Source organism: Dasypus novemcinctus, chromosome 23, assembly GCF_030445035.2.
Source record: "Dasypus novemcinctus isolate mDasNov1 chromosome 23, mDasNov1.1.hap2, whole genome shotgun sequence".
NCBI classification, from domain to species: Eukaryota; Metazoa; Chordata; class Mammalia; order Cingulata; family Dasypodidae; genus Dasypus; species Dasypus novemcinctus.
Genome location: NC_080695.1, coordinates 43,394,781 through 43,412,716, shown reverse-complemented (window position 1 = coordinate 43,412,716; position 17,936 = coordinate 43,394,781). Strand labels below are relative to the sequence as shown.

Genomic DNA, 17,936 nt, shown 5'->3' with positions numbered 1-17,936 from the left:
TGATCCCTTTGACAGAGGTTAATTATATTAGCAGAAATAGGTCAGCACCTTTCAGCTCTAGTTTTATCTAGCTTTAAAGAGAACATGACTGCAGTTCTAAAACGATACAGCAAACTCTATAACAAAATTTAACAAAATATTGTATTAAGTTTTGTTAAAATGCATGAGTGATGTGTGAGTGTATGTGCGTGTGCTTGTATTAATACCACAAACGCACGTTAAATCAGGAGTGAAACCATCCAATGATGGTTAGGTTGTGTTGAATATAATTTCATTTGATTCTCCTCCCATGGAAACGGCAAGCCATTTTTGATCGCTTTTTCTCTTTCTTAGCCTTGTTTTTGTATATTAGAGGACTCATTTCTCCAATGGACTTTCTTATTATAATTATTTTTCAAGCAAATACAAGAATGAGAACAAGCCTGCTTATTTTATCTACAGAGTATAACTCAGAAGGGAATTTGTTGATCGTTAAAACACAGTTTGGAATTATTTGTTCTTTTTGTGACATGAGTCTATGAAAAAATTTTAGTCAAAAAACAATTTTGTAAGGAGGGATACCATGTCCTGTGGACACTTTCCCGGACGACTCGCCCTGGCTTTCAAGAGGTGTTTTTATGGCCTTCACTTGGGTTGGCGCTTTGAAGAGAGAATAGTGGCCTGGCTTTGTGTTTTGTGAGATTGTCCTAGGGAGAAGCACAATGGAGTCACGGGAAAAAGGCGTGTATGTGTGGGAAATAGAGAAAAAGAAAGGGAAAGAAAGGTTTGTGTTGACTTTCTGCTTTAATGTTTCCTGTTTCCGCATTTATTAGCATAATTTTCCAAGCACCCTGTTTATCACACAGGGCATAACTTTAGAAAATCAAATAACGAGAGGCATGCCACTCTAGCCTTTGAGGTGTGTTCTTTTTATCGCTGAGGGCCCCTCTCCATTCCACTGGATGCAGCGGGCTGGAGAGCGACAGGCACCCCGAGGGCGCTCCTGGCACCCAAAGGCACCACACACAGCTCCCGGCCTCCCTCGCGCATTTCCTTAGGGAAGGCCCAACTCTAAAGCTCCTGCAAACACCAGGTCTGTGGGGGCCCCGCGACACGGCCCCTCGGGGCAACTCGGGCAGAACAGGACAGCCCTCGAGTTGGCCAAAAGCTGGCCAGGGCGCTGCCCCTGGGACGCACACGGGCCCCCTCCCAGGCAGAGGAGTGCCCGTAACTGCTCTCGACCCCCTGGCGTCATCCGGGGCACACACAGGAAAGGCGCCTGCGGCGGCGCGCAGGGGACGCCGGGAACGGGAGCAGCGCCGCCGCTCGCCGCGGGCGCCTGAGGCACAACCCGCAGCGCTCCAGGGGCCCAGGAGGGGCCGGCGAGGCGCGTTCCCGCAGCAACAGCGAGACCACCCCGCCGCGGAGAGGGGCTGAGCGGGAACACAGAGCCAGGACAGGCGAACGAGGGATGGCCACTGGGCGGAGGGCCGGATCCGCGCCCCTGCCCGTCCCCGCACCAGCCAAGCAGGTGGGGAAGAGGCAGGCCCCGCGGGCAGAGCGCGGGGAGCGGTCCCGTTCCCCATCCATGTCGGTCCCGAGTCCCGCGCGGCTCAGGCCCGGCCAGGGACAGCAGAGCACCACCGCGTCCATCACGCGGAGGGTGTGTTCTAGTATGACAGACTCGTTTCTTATGGTTTTGAATACTCTTTTCCTTTGGACACCTCTAGATTTTTTCCTTGAAGGCCTGTATTATGCGGAGGATTCGAGCAGTCGGATACTGTACTTATAAGATGTGAAAACAGAAAACTCACTCTTACAGACTATGCAAGTATCATCTTTATGGTAAACTCAAATTCCATTTTCAAATAACTGTGACTTAAAAGCTCTTGTCCTTTTGCAAATGATTTTTAGTACTTTAAATTTCTTTAACAGTTATGCTTATGATGTTTATTGACCTGGCATAATTTCTTATATAGCGTTTCTCCTTCTAATTGTGGGAAGTTCCATAGTATAATATAACTTCACCATAAAATTCATTCTAATGTTGGTAAATTATGTCTGATTTTCTGTAAATAAAACTTACACCGACTCATTTAATTCTAAAGGATATTGTGGAAGAATGGCATCCTATTACTGTAAATTCTCAACTTCAGACACTTGTTCCCTCTTTCATATTACGAATACATCCTATATGTAACTCTTTATAAAATTCAGGTATGTTAGAAATTAAAACAAAACTACTCCATTTATAGCATATTATAGTTTATAAAGTTCTATAAATTAACTTATTTAATTTTCATTACAATCTTGATGATTAGGAAGTGCTTCATTCCATCTTGATATGGTACAATCAAGATGTGACTTTGGAAACAATTAGGAAATAATTACACAAGGTCCTCATGTTTATGTGACAAAATGAGTTGTGGAGTCGTGATTTTCAGATACTTTTCGGTTCTTTCCTGTAGGTATATTGACTTCACTCCCATTATGGTGTGACTTTGTCTAACACTAGGTTTTGTTCAGTTCTGGTTCTTTGGGGAGTCAATGCTAGGAATTATCCAACAATGTTGAAAAAAGCCTTTGCCATTTATTGTCTTTCTTGCTCTCAGTTTCTCTTCAACTGCTTACTTGACTTTTGTTCTGAGACATTATACAGTGGAAGATATGAAAATAATAAACAAATCAAGGAAAACAGAAATGTAAAATTCAGGATTTCTTCTAATCTGCTAACTGAAGAAAGGGTCGACATTAGTTAGGGTTCTCTAGGGAAACAGAATCAGTAAGGGATATCTGTCAATAGTAAGAGATTTATCAGAGTCTCTTATGCAGCCGTGGGGATGCACAAGTCCAGGTTCTGCAGGCAAAGTGCAACCAGGAGCTCTGATGGAAGCCCAACGAAGATCCTTGACGAGGTCTGGGAGATGCTGGCTGTCCAAAGATGAGCTAGGAAATTCTCTCTCCATGCTGGAATCACTTCCTCTTTTAACGGATTCAAGGATTGGGTTAAGTGTCACTCATTGCTGATGGTAATCTCCCTGATGGATGTAATTATAACCAGCTATCTATGATCTACCACTGCAGTAAACTCAATGGTGACTAAAGTCCATAAATGCCCTTGTAATTACAATTACCCCAGTGCTTCCTTGACCAAACATGTGGGCAAGTTGACACAATAGCCTTAACCATCACAGGGTCTAACCGTCTTAGTCTTTTGTTCTGGTGCATGGTATCTTTATTATTTTGAAAACATGAAAAAACAAATACATATGTAGTAACTAACAACTGTGAATACTGAGTTCTTTCTTCTTTGAAATTTTTCTCATAGTAGAGATGTCTGTAGATGATATTACTAGGTCAAATGGTGTAAGTGATTTTTTATAGCTCTATTCAAATTGCTTTCACAAAAGATTATTGCAAATTATACTTCCATAATCAAATGATCCAGTTGACTCACTAGCATCAAATATTGTTAAATATAAAGAGGAAAATGCCATTTCACTGAGCTATTAAATAAGAAAAATCTATTAATTATAAAACCTCACAACTCCACAGGATAATTAATGTCCACGTTTTTACTAAACTTCTAACAGCAACTACACTGATCTTTCAAATTTCAAGTCCACTTTGTAGCTCTATTTAATATCTTTCCATGGGGCTCCCACGTTGTTCTTTTTGTTGGTTGGTTGTTTTTTTTAAGATTTATTAATTTATTTCTCCTCCCTCCCCTCCCCACTACTGTCTGCTTTCTGTGTCCATTCACTGTGTTATTCTGTGTCTGCTTGTATTCTCATTAGGCGGCTCTGGGAACCAGTTCTGAGACCTTATGGAGTGGGAGAGAGGCGATCATTCTCTTGCACCACCTCAGTTCTCTGATTGGCTTAATCTCTTATTATCTTTCCTCTCTGTCTCTTTTTGTTACATCATCTGGCTGCGCCAGCTCTCCACATGGGCCAGCACTCCTGCGCAGGGCAGCATTCCTCTTTGGGGCAGTAATCTGCACAGGCCAGCACTCTGTATGGACCAGCTCGCCCCATGGGCCAGCTTGCCTTCACCAGGAGGCCCTGGGCATCGAACCCTGGACCTCCTATATGGTAGATGGGGGCCCAATTGCCTCAGCCACATCCGCTTCCCACATTGGTTTTATAGTAAAATCCAGTCCACTTAGTATGATATGCAGTCCAATTCCTCTTCCAGGAAAACAGAAGTCTAATTTCTGGGCATTTCCAAATCCCGTACTCTGTATTTCAGTCTTAAAGAACTACTTAATATTCCTCTGCCTTAGACATTTTCATATGTCCATCAATTTTGCACATTCAGCTATTTTTTTCCTTTTGCCATATCCTCAACTCTTCTGCCTCTATTTTGTCAGGTAATTCATGCAGAAAATTATACTCCAAACCCTGGGAAATGCCTGGCACAAATCAAAGAGCATAAAGTTTTTCAGCATTTATTTTAAAATTTCAACGCTACACTTTCACCAATGTTTATCACCTGATAAAAGAACTTAAATATAAAATTAAAATTTCCTTTTTACTTTATTCTCCCTATGAAAGGCCTCTCTAGCAGTCACTTGCATCCTTTATATTACTACTCTACATTCAGTTGATAGTGAGGAAAATAATGGATTACTTCTTGTTCTTTTTAAATTGTGTGTTGCCTGCGATTCAGAATCATTGATTTGTTTTCAGCAGGAATACAGGAAAGGAGAAGCTGAGCACAGTTTCCTCTGGAATCGGTTCTGCACAATGTGGCTTCGTTGTTGTATTAGAAGTGAATTCTCTGTCACGTTTGTGTGTAACAACATACTCTAAAAGATGATACAGTGGGCTTCTAGTGCTTAAAATTTTCATTCCCCTGTACAAGTGTAGATAGGGGAAAATTGTCTGCAGGTTGTCTCTGTTAGTTGAAAGATGATATGATCATCAGGAAATTGCACCTAATTTATGGATTATCTAGCTTTTATTAATTTATGGATACATTTTTGAATCACACAGATTGCAAGTAACATTTATTATCTATCATCTTACCTAGAATTTATTTTAGAGCACACAAAGGACGTAATGATAAAGTATAATAAAGTATATGTTATAAAAATGTTGTACTGATGGTAATTGCTAACTTAGTGATTCTACAGGTGTTTTTTCAAGAAATAAAATCAAATAAATCTCACTATTATGGATGTACCAGACAAACTAAAAACAAAAGGAAACAACTATATATTTCCTCCTTAGAAGCACTTTGGTTAGCATGGTCCTATATTTCACTTTTAAACTAAAAGGGAATAGTAGGGATATTTGTATCAGGCATTCCATATAGACTCGTTTTTATTAGCCTCTGTATTACTGACTTTTTATCAAATTCATTCGATATACTTTCTAAGTTAAATATTGTCAAATTCATTTTTGGTATGCGTCATATTACTTCTAAAGGACATAGTAAGTCTTCATAAATGCATGTTGTTTTAATCCTGCTGTGTTGTTTGTTTTTTCAAGATGTTAATTTGAAAATTCGTTTTTAAAAACCTATCTTTAGAAATAAAAAGCTATTTGTAATCATATTTTTTCTATAAATTTTAGATTAATTTATTGTCATAATTTGATTTTATTTATTTGCTTATTTCAGACTATGAGTTACATAACTGCCCAGATCCTCCTCCGTTTCAAAATGGGTATATGATCAGTTCAGATTATGGTGTCAGACAATCAATATCTTTTGAGTATTATCCTGGGTACATTTTAATAGGCCATCCGGCCCTCGCTTGTCAGCACATGATCAACAGAATTTGGAACTATCCTTTTCCAAGATGTGATGGTAAGTTAGTAATTTTTCTTGGGAGCAATTCATGTTCTTATTATGTTAACACATTAAATATTAAAATGAACATATTCAAGAATTCATTAATTTACTTAAATATTTATTGAGACTCTTTTTCTAAACTGAGCCTATTTGGTATTTCAGGAACACACCAAATGCCAGTGAGCTTTAAATAAAGGCCCTGGTCCTCCAGGGAATTATAAGGATGTTTCAGTTCGATATATTTATGAATTCCAAAACTAGATATTGGGTTATGTTTGTAATCTGGTCTGTACCTGGGCATGATAAAGTTATGATTTGGGCTTTGATTGTGCCATGTCATTAGGGCATTGCGGCCCCACCTCTTAATGGGTGGGGACTCACAGATAAAAGGCATGGCAAAGGACAGAGTTGAGGGTTTTTTGATATTGAAGTTCTGAAGTTGGAGTTTGATGCTGAAGCCTTGAGCTGGAGCCGCAGGAAGTACGCCTAGAGAGGAAAGAGAAGCAAGCCCCAGGAAGGGAGGAACCCAGGAAGCCTCAACCTTCGCAGATATCAGCAGCTATCTTGCCCCAACAGGTGAAAATAGCCTGGTGAGGGAAGTAACTTATGCTTTATGGTCTGGAAACTGTAAGCTCCTTCCCCAAATAATTACCCTTTATAAAAGCCAACCAGTTTCTGGTGTTTTGCATTAGCACACCTTTGGCTGACTAATACAAAGGGTAACAAAATAATAAACACAATTTTTGGGGTATATTCCAGTATTTTCCTTATTGCTAATTTTATACATTTATGATGCATGTGTATATATATGAATAATTAATATTTTGAAGTGGTGTTTACTGTACAGAGAGTTTTACAACTTTTCTTTCTCTTTAAAACAGTGTGTGCAATTTTTAACAATTTTTTTCATTGAAGTTAATAGATCACAAAGAATGTTACATTAAAAACATAAGAGGTTCCCATATAACCCACTCCCCATCCCCTATCCCCATCATTTTTGTAAATGGTATTTTTTTGAAGATCTATACTTCTCAAAAAATGTTACATTAAAAAACATAAGCAGTTTCCATATACCCGCCACCTCCCCATCCCACTCCTCCCACACCAACCACCTCTTTCATCATTGTGACACACTCATCTCACTTGATGAACACATTTTGGAGCACTGCTGCACCCCATGATAATAGTTTACCCTGTAGTTCACACTTTGCCCCAGTACATTCAGTGAGTTATGGCTGAATATATGAAACACAAATTTTTAAGCAAAACCAGATTCGTAGAGAATATGATAATGAATTGCACGTACAAAGTACAACATATACTTGGAATGTGATCAAGGAAATAAATCTTTGTGCTGGCAGTAGCATTTAACTGTAGAAAGCCTATGTTAAATTGAGACATTAGAAGGGGGAAGAGAGTTTATTAATTTTCCCTAGATATTTTCTATTGTTTTAACTTTTGTAATTCTCATATATTAATTAATATTTTTAAAAAATTTCAGTTTAGTAATGGGCCTTGAATGATTTTTCATACTTGGAGATAGGGATCATTCTAACGAGAAGAAGCAGTGTGTTCTAGAAGGATATGTAGTAGTTTCATATTTGGAGTTAGGGAACATTCTAACTAGAAGAACAGCGCTAAAGCTGCTCATGTAGATACCATAAAATAGGTTGGCTTTTATCAATGGGGAATTAGTAGTTTGCAAGCTTACAGTTTCAAGGCTGAGAAAAATGTCCAAATCAAGGCATCTTCAGGCAATACAACCAGCTACCACCGATCCTGGATTCCTCTGCCACAAGGCAAGGTCCATCGCTGTATCTGTGGGTGTCTCCCTTCTCTTCAGGGTTTCATGGCTTTCAGCTTCTTGCTTCCATGGCTTACTTCTCTTGGTCTAAATTCCGTTTTCTCATAAAGGTCTCCAGTAAGAGGATTAAGATGCAACCTGAATGAGGAGCGTCACATTTAAATTAAGATCCTACTCAGAAAGAGTTCCTACTTATAATGAGTCCATACCCACAGGAAAGGATTAACTTTAAGAACATACTTTTCTGGGATCCATATAGCTTCATACCATTGCACATATAAGGAAAGACATGCAGGAATATTTTAGGGAAAAATTCAAAAAGTAGTCTACTTTAATAGTGCACAATGGTGGGGGTTTCTTAGGAGATGTAGGAAATGAAGTTAATGGAGAGTGGTGAGAGAGGGAGACCTGGACTTTTGAATGTTCTAATTCTAAGGAGGGATTGCTACCTTAAAAATTCTGTGTGCTATCTAATTTCCATGAGTTATTATAAATTATTGCAATATCAAGGTAAAATAAATAGATCAAGTACTTTGTTTATGAAGAATGCAAATGAAACAGAAAAGTTACTTTAAAACTAATATTCTAACATTAAAAACACAATACCTTTGAAAGAAAAATAATGAAATTGCCAACTCCATGGACCTTTGAAATGCTAAATACTTACATCCCATGAGGATAAAATTTCTAGTGAAGGAGTAAAAAAAGCATCAGTTTACTTTTAAAATATTAATTTCACCTCTGTATTTTACCATTCCACATTATTGAAAATAACTAAAAAATTATTTAGTTGTAATCTTTAATCCTGATATTAGTCTAATACATAATTATGTACAATTATAATTTTAAAAAATTAATTTAATAACACTTTGTATAGCTGTATCATGTCTCATAATAAATCTTATTTTAATCCTCCCCCCTCATGTCTTGCTTGTTGTCTGCTTTCTGTGTCCATTCGCTGTGTGTTCTTCTGTGTGTCTTTATTTATTTTATTTATTTATGCTCTTCCCTTGTGGCTTGCTTTGTGCTTTGTTCTCAGTATCCATTCACTGCACGTTCTTCTGTGTTTTTTACATAACCTTTTTTTGCATCACCTTGCTGAGTCGGCTCTCTGTGGCACTTGCAGGCCGGGCGGCACTCCATGATGTGTAGGCCAGCCTGCCTTCACAATGTGGCCCCAAGACACAAACTCAGGGCCTCCCATATGGTAGACAGGCGCCCAATTGATTGAGCCACAGCTGCTTCCATAATAAACCTTTAACACTCCATTTAAACTCATGTTTTTACATGTATAAATTACTTTGCAATTTTAACCTGAATCTTTGAATTCATATTTAGATGGTATATCCATGGCTTGAAATAAAAAATGGAATATAAAGTTTAATTTGATTTCATTGTGTTTTCAAGCCCATTTTCCAAATATGGAAATAAGTGCTTTAGTCGGGGTGAAAAAAATATATATATCTTTTAAAAATATTGTTTCAAGGTGATGCTACCTTTTCTAATTATGTCATTAGAATACTTCTACTGTTCTATCTTTCTTCATTGTGATAATATAAATAGAACATAAAGACCAAAACATAAAATTCATGTTCAAATTAGATCATAGAGTAAATACTAAAACCAATTAAAGTAATGTACTAACAGCCATCTAATGTGTTTATTATCTTCTCCATACTGGATTTAATTTTCACAAAAAAATAAGCAGAGGGAATTATTTTAAAACAATAGTTTTCTTGTTCATGAAAAGTTCTCTTTCCTTAAAAATTTAAGTCCTTGTTTCATTAGAATAACGTGGCTGTTTTCTAGTAGTGTTCAGTTAAACTGTGGTTGGTTCTGAATAAATTATGGTTGTCAACACTGTTGACAAGCTACAGTCCTTTCTTAAAATGAATTACATTATTCCAGATTGGTTAGTCTTCTCAGATTTTGATTAGTATATAAGCGCCAGTTTACCGTAAAACAGTCTTCAAAGTCTCCAACTCTGTAGAATTCATAAGAATCTCAGAGAAAAACATAGATATCTTGAACAACTCCTAGGCATCTTTTTAAAAAATTTACCAAGTCAGACAATTCATATTCAAGAATTCTGAGCCTTAAGTAATCAATCTAGAAATATATTTTGCAAAGTGAAATATGAAGCTTTTTTGTATTTATACAGTGAAAATATTTCCTATTCTGTCATAAGAATCTATTATACAAAGTTAGTATATTATAAACTTACCTAAAAAATATGATCTAAAACTGTAATATCCATTCAAATAAATTAAAAAAAAATATGTCTGAAAGTGACTTAAGACATTCAAGACAGTATTATTTTTGCCAGTAACATAATTTTACAGAAGTCTCATTTTTAAAAAGTAGTTATAATTGTTAAAATATGGTTAAGAAGACAGTGGGGTTTATTAATTTTTTAATTGCAATTTGGTATTTAAATATGCATCCAGAATTCAAATATAATTTAAAAATTTTAGTTCATTGACTTAATAAGTCATTGGAATATCTGTGTGAGATACTGTTTAGGACATTTTTATTTAATATTGTCACAGTATACTTTAAGATACATAATAGCTATAGGGGGAACTCTGTGGACAGAGTTAACTATTAAAGTAACTAATAAGTTGAAATAACTATGTTAGCAGCTTCCTTTAGATTGACCCATTTTATAAACGGAAACCAATTTGATTCCATTACAGGAGAAATCCAACCAGCCAAAATAATATTATTATGCACATATTTTTAAATGAGCATTTACCAAACTGATTAGTAAATATAGGAAAAGGTCTTTCCAGTGGTTCAGAATGAAAATGACTATAAAAGAAATGGAACTCTTAGTTTCTTACCTGTATTCATCAATAATGCTCTTAAAACTCTCCTTAAAGTAGTTATTACAACTTTGTTGAAATTCAGGGCGAAACTGTCACATGAACAGTCGAAAGATTTAAGTCTCTTGGACATGCAACTAACAATTCTACTAAGTGTAGGTTCAAATAGAGGGGCAACAGAGCCATGTGCAGGGTAAACACAACTGAATCCAACCCTATCACACCGGGGAGTGTAAATTCCAAAGTAAGTCCCCCTGACAGGGTGCCAACCTCCTGGGCTGTCTGCCCTACCTATAGTGTCTGGATGTCTCCAGAGCCCTCAGGAGCCCCACTATTTACTTTTTAAAAAATATGGCTATCATCACTCTTAAGATCTGTTGTCTTGTATGTACAGTGACATTTGTTTCCATTTATTCACCCAGAGTCAGATTTTTTTCATTTTTTTCAAAGAAGCTTTAGGTTCCAGAAAAGTCACGTACAGAATATACGTGATTCCCATTTACCCATTGTGCGTTTTCTACTTTCTCCTATTAATAGCATCTTAGCGTGGATAGTATATTTGTGGCAATTGATACACAAATATTGAAACGTTGCTACTAACCATTATTGATGATTTGCATTGTGTGTTACATTTCGAACCATACACTTTTATAAATTTGGATAAGTTTGATGTGATCTGTATCCATCCTTGCAAAATCATGTAGTACAATTCAAATTCCATCCCTCCCTTTACACCAGGCCATTATATGACATGGTAGAATCAAAGCCCTAAGCATGATTTAATAAAGTAAAAATGAAACCTCTGAATTTAATATATCCAAAGGGGCATCATGCCTAACAAACAGAGTAGATTACAACTAGAATATTTCTTTTTGGAATTCATAAATAATATCAAACTGCCAAACCTACATATTTAAGAAGATATGTGTTCCAAAATGTATTATAATGTTAAATTTATTTACCATAGCTTGAATCACTCTATTCAATAATTTGTGCAGTAGACATTTATATCATTGAAAGAATATATTAATTTTAATAGTACTATCAAAATTGGGAAGTCAATGGTGTTCTCAAGCAGGTAAAAACTAATTTGATACTCTCTGACATTACAAACAACCAGATACATACAAAATGCTAAGTTTCTGTACTTTGCTTCTGTACACATTCAGGACTTGGTCAAAATATATGCTTTTAAAATAATTCAAATATTTTGCATCATATGTTCCAAAGACAGATGCAATCAATGTGCTTGTGGGTATATGTAGCTACATACAGCATGATTTTTAGAATGCTGAAATAATAAGTGGAGGAAGAAATTTCTGAAATAGCAGCTGCCAAATAAAAGTTGAAGCAGTTAATGAATGATTATAATGTACCCATTAGAAATCATTGAGTAATTAATTGAAATTAAGGACCAAAATTATTGAGGCCACTTAAATATTGCATTACAGTTGAGCTATCATGTCAAGATTATACTGAGAGTGGGTGTAGCTCAGGGATTTGAGCTCCAGCATCCCATGTACGAGATCCTGAAATCAATCCCCAGCACTTCATTTAGGAAAAGTATGTAGGCACTTACTTTCCCATGTGTGGTAGATTTCGAACATGGAAGTGGTGATCTAACTTAAGTTATTCCAGCCCTTAGTCATTTGAGATATACCATACTTTCTGGATATGAAAAAGCCATCCCTCCTATGTCTGCTCTGCTTTTTTTTTTAAGATTTATTTATTTATTCATTTATTTATTTATTTATCTCCCCGCCGAGTTGTCTGTTCTCTGTGTCTGTTTGCTGCATCTTCTTCTTTGTCTGCTTCTGTTGTTGTCAGTGTCACGGGAATCTGTGTTTTTTTGTGTGTGTCATCTTGTTGTGTCAGCTCTTCATGTGGGCAGGGACACCCCTGCATGGCACAGCACTCCTTGTGCGCCTCAGCACTGCTCATGGGCCAGCTCCACACGGGTCAAGGAGGCCCGGGGTTTGAACCGCTGACCTCCCATGTGGTAGACGGACGCCCTATCCACTGGGCCAAGTCTGCTTCCCTGTTCTGCATTTCTGATCCTTGGTATATTTCAGCATGATAAAATGGTTTTATTTTATAATACTGAACTTCTGTATTCTTTCTTATTGAGCACTTGTTAGCAGAAACAACACATCTCTTCATTTCGCCATTCTTCTCTATTCTACTTCTAGTGATTTTTTTTTAACTCGCATTCAATGTAGTCATCTACTCCCACTGGACACTAGAGGGCTCCATGGCATTAGTCTCTGTCTTCAGGCATATGTCATCCACAATTCTGTATTGAGTGAATTTCCTGAATCTCAAGTTTCACCAAGTCCCTTCTTAAATTCCTTCAGTGAGTCCTCATTATCCTCAAAGTAAAATTCAAACCTTCACTCTAATATAGGCATTTTGTAACATGATTTGTATCCATATTTCCAACCTCTTCTCTCCCCATGTCATTCTCCAATCAAAATAAAAATATCAAAGGAAAAAAAAATGCATTGCCCCCCATCCAGCAACTTGGCTTCTAGTTGAGAATGTAGATTCAAAGATTGTCTTGAAACCTTGGGAATTCTGCTATTTTGCCTACTAAGGCATATGCCAAAATTTTTAGTCTTTTAAAGCTGTATTACTCCTTTGCTTTTACACATGATATTGTTGCGATGTGTTTTCACTTGATTTTCACTCAAGATGCTAACATCAGTTTTTCCTTAAGAGAAGCATCCAGTGCCACATTCTCTTTAAAGTATCCAACACTCTCTATTCTCACTCTCATCAAACCCACTATGAATTCACCTCCTTGTTCTTACAAGACAACCCACTTTATTACTAAAAAATACATTTCATCCATCATGATAGATCATCCTCATCTGTGAGAATACCTGCTATAAACTTGTCATTTCCTCCTTCATCAAAGTGTGAGTGCCTGGTGTGGTTCATAATATATGATGTTGTTATGGGTCACACACCTTTGGTTCAATTTTGTCCTACCTTATTTAGAGTACATCTCCTTCTCTCACTACTCCATCACTCTTCAGAGTGAACAGCTCCCACTCTACTTTCTCATGCATAACTTTATGCATGCTCAAATCACAGCCACCATAAAATTCTTCTCCCTAACTTGCATCTCTCTATAGCAACCTTGCAATATTCCTCCCGTATCTCATCTAATTATCTCACAGAATATTTTTCAGAACACTTACCATAATCATTTTCTCACCTCCTGTTAGGTATTCAAGCACTTCTATTTGCTTTCAAATTCATCACTCAAATCTTCTCTGCTGAAAAAAAAATCCATCCATCAGACTTATTTTCTAACCTATAAACCTGATCGTGTAATTTGAGTACTTCAGATCCTATGGCAAAAATAAATGAAATTGAATCCCGCTCAAGGATGCAAAATGCTTTTCATGATGTGGCGTCTCAAATTTATCATCATATTTCTGCCATACTTTTTGCCATGTCCTTTTTGGTTGTTTGTTTATAACTCTTCCTAATTCTGATAGAATACCCACTTATTCCATAATATTCCCTGCTTCCCCAACTTGTTCTGATTGAAATGTCTGCCACAGAATTACTTTGCATGGTGAAGTTTTTTCTCTGTATTTAAGAAGTGTCTTCTTCAGGGGAATACTCCTCTCATTTGATGTGGTACTAGGTAGTCTACATTTGTAACTCCATTGCATTCCTGGACACAGTGATAATGCCATTGACTTTTTATTGTACCGTCTGTATTACTTTGTCTTGAATAGCTCTTAGTCATCCCCTTCTTGAGGTTACTTCAAAATAAAGCCTGCATCTGAAGCATCACCAGCAGCGGTTGGTAAACATTTTTGGTAAAGGGACAGGCAGTAATTATTTTAGGCTTTGTGGCCACATAGTCTTTGTTGCAGCTACAAACTCTGACATGTTAGCACAAAAATAACCATAGACAATACATAAATAAATGAGTGTGGCTATGTTCCAATAAAACTTTATATACAGACACTGAAATCTGAGTTTCCTACAGTTTTTTCCTGCATGAAATACTATGCTTCCTTTTATTTTTTAACCCTTTAAATTTTGGATAACAATTTTAACTCTCAGGTCATACAGAAACAAGCCATACATTATATTTGGCCTGCTTTCCTCTTTTCTATGACATTCCTGAATTTCACAAAAAACCTAGCTTCATATAGGAACTTTAAAATGTCTGCTGAATGAATGAAGGAATCAAATGTGTCTATCTAAGTTAAAAAGTACTGATAGTTGAGGCATAAACAAATGAAGCAATTATGTTTGGACTCCCAGTCCATGCTTTTATTACTCTCAGAACTATAAATGGTCTTTTTTTTTTTTAAGATTTATTTTTTTTTTAATTTTTATTTAATTCCCCTTCCCTCCCCCGGTTGTCTGTTTTCTGTGTCTTTTTGCTGCGTCTTGTTTCTTTGTCCGCTTCTGTTGTCGTCAGCAGCACAGGAAGTGTGGGCAGCGCCATTCCTCGGCAGGCTGCTCCCTCCTTCCCGCTGGGCGGCTCTCCTTATGGGTGCGCTCCTTGCGAGTGGGGCTCCCCTACCCAGGGGACACCCCTGTGTGGCACGGCACTCCTTGTGCGCATCAGCACTGCGCATGGGCCAGCTCCACATGGGTCGCGGGCCTCCCATGTGGTAGACGGACGCCCTAACCACTGGGCCAAAGTCTGTTTCCCTATAAATGGTCTTGTATACCCCTCATCTTCAAAAGTATTGGAGTGAATTAAGGGTAAAAAAAAACCTGATTGTATCAACAGAGAGAGCATTTAACAAAATCCAACACCCATTCAAGATAAGCAGACCAAATGAACTACCTAAATCAGATAAATCCCACCTACAAAATTCCACAAATACCAATGCAGGAGAAAACTAAGATGAAAACAAGAGGATGGAGATTCTAACTATTGCTATTTAACCTTGCACTGGAGGTTGTAGACAGGGAAATGAAGCAAGAAGTTGCTTTTTCTGGCCCTGTACAAGCTTCAACCAGAAAATGTAGATAAGGACAAAGATGACCCATCTGGTGAATTTTGTACTTTAGAGTTCCTGGGGCTGAGTAGGAATCCAGTGATCCCAAACCACTGTAATCTTTATGCAAAGTATGGGACACACCTGTGGTTGATGTCCTGAGGCTGAATCAGGGGAGATTTAAATGGTTCTACCTAATTTAGAAAGATCAATTTTTAGCAAGCCAATCACAGTGGGGGCAACAGTATAATGTCAAGAAGATCTAAGCCATTCTTACAGAGTAGGGAGGGAAGAAAGGGAAGAATTCTCCTTGCTCAGAAAGTGAGATTTTAATATTAGCACCCATTTTTCTTGAACCAAAATCCAAATCCCATGTGAAATCTACAGACATGGCAACAAAGTGCCCTTCAGAGCATTGGCCAGGCACAATGAATTGAGTCTTTGAGCTGTGTGTTTGTGTGTATGCGAGAGAGTGAGAGAATCAATGTTTATTAGGGTACCTACATTCCTTCTCATCAGCTGATCATTTTCTCCCTCTTCATTTTCTTTGTTCTACTTAGTTAACACAAAACCTTGTCTTACATTTATGCTTCACTTTTCATAAGGTGTCTATGTGGCCACACAGGAAACATTATCTCCAGTGCCACCTGACTGAACTTTCAAGCCAGCCACTGTGAAGATAATGTGGAGAGGTGACTGCATACCTCAAGGTACTACTCCTTGGGGAGACCTCAGTGTTGAGTTCAAAGTTAAATGACAACCATGCCAAATACATATGTAGCACCTATCCTACTGCTAGGCTCCACACCACCCAGCCCATGATACATCAAGGAATATCTCCTTAAGAAACACCTAAGCTGGGAAGCAGATGTGACTCAAGTGTAGAGCTTCTGCTTACCATATGGGAGTGCCTGGGTTCCATCCCCAGGGCCTCTTAGTGAAAACGAAGGGAAAGTGTGCTGGTATAGCAAGCCAGTGCTTTCATGAGTGCCCGTGTGGTGATCCAGTGTCCACATGATTGCCTGCATGAGTGCCTGTGTGATGAGCCAGTGCCCTGTGCAAGTGAGTCTCACAGCAAAATGATGACACATCAGAAGAGAAAAAGGGAGAATCAAAGGTAAAGCTCAGCAGAAACCAGAACATGAGGTGATGCAATTGACAGTGAACCTATCTCCATATTAGAGGTCCCCAAGATCGAATCCTGGTGAATCCTAGAGGACAGAAAATGAGAAGAGAAGACAACAAAGCAAAAACAGCAGAGATGGATAGTAGGGGAAGGGGAAAAATAAATAAATAGATAAATAAATAAATAAAGAAGTCCTTAAGAATAAAAGAGGGAAAAAAGGAAACACTGAAGCACTGTATCCAGATAACATCAAAAACTAGCTCCTGTTCCAGACCCCCCTTCAGAGTGGGTATAGTCATTGACACATGACCCCACCCTGAGGTCTAATCTTGTGTACCTACATTTAAAGTACCTTCCCAATGAGATTTTGGAAAGAGAATACTTGTGGATTGTTGGTGATACCTTGTATAAAGTGAAAATATCATGTGCTTCTTCACCTCTAGGTTTGGCTGGTACTTTTTTTCTGCTATGCCTTTTCTTTGGACTCCCCTTGTTAGGAATCAGAAGAAGATAAGGAATACTGCTTTACTGAACATTCCCCAATTCCACACAGACTTCAAACCGAGACTTATGATGTACAACAGCCTCCTGGCCCAGATAACTCCACACTTAGCCATACACCTGTATCTTTCACACTAAGCTGTCTTCCCTCTCTGAGGGTGGAAGAGAAAAGTAGTTTAGCATTCTTACACAGGACATTGAGCAAAGGTCAGATTTCCACTGAGGCAGGTCAGTGAACAGGAGTACCACCACCTCCCAACCTGCTCTGTGCCTAGGCTCCACAGACCAGGAAGTTTCCAGTACCCTCCTGTTCTCAAGTATGTGAAGGTGGAGGAGGGAAAGTAGCTGGGCCTCTATAGAATTCCACCAAAGCTACATGGAGAGGTGGGTAGCAGTACATTTCTCCCCAAATCTGGTTGCCTGGGAAAGGATGCTTGGGGCAGCTGGCAACTATTCCTCATCATTGGAAATTGTATTATTATTAAGTGTCAATACAGGGTCCCATCACCTCCAAATTCCTCCTCAAAATTTCATGTACTATAAAAGCTACTTCAAATTTACCGATTTTGCAAGTTCAATGGGATATTTCCTTTTCTAATCCCAGTCTCCCCACTTACGCCTGTTCTCCATCCACACACATATATAATGTTAAAGGATGAGAAGGAGCAGGATAAAGTCTCATTTATATTGAGCCTCGATTTGAATAGTTCCAAAATGTATTAATGCATTTTTGTTTTATTTCTTCTAAATATAGATGATGAAGAAACTGCTTAATTAGATCTCTGGTGTGGTGCTGGAACCCAGAAATGGGTGGGTAAACGCCACCACTGTCAGCCTCCTCCCATCTTCTTTTACCTTGAGAAGTCAAAGTAGACACTCATTAAGAGCTAAGGATATCCCCTCCCATCCCTAAACCCAAAGTC

The 17,936-nt window shown here is 38.0% G+C and overlaps 1 long non-coding RNA gene across 2 annotated transcripts; it reads left to right on the top strand.

Annotated features, from left to right (window-relative positions):
• The first annotated feature begins 1,282 nt into the window (after positions 1 to 1,282).
• LOC101429279 (uncharacterized) lies at positions 1,283 to 5,826 on the top strand. Of its 2 annotated transcripts, none has more exons than XR_009182991.2 (3): positions 1,283 to 1,510; positions 1,710 to 1,824; positions 5,605 to 5,826. It is a non-coding gene; the product is annotated as an uncharacterized lncRNA (long non-coding RNA). The 2 variants fall into 2 exon arrangements; XR_011647205.1 differs by lacking the exon at positions 5,605 to 5,826 and adding an exon at positions 4,671 to 5,539.
• The last annotated feature ends 12,110 nt before the right edge of the window (positions 5,827 to 17,936 follow it).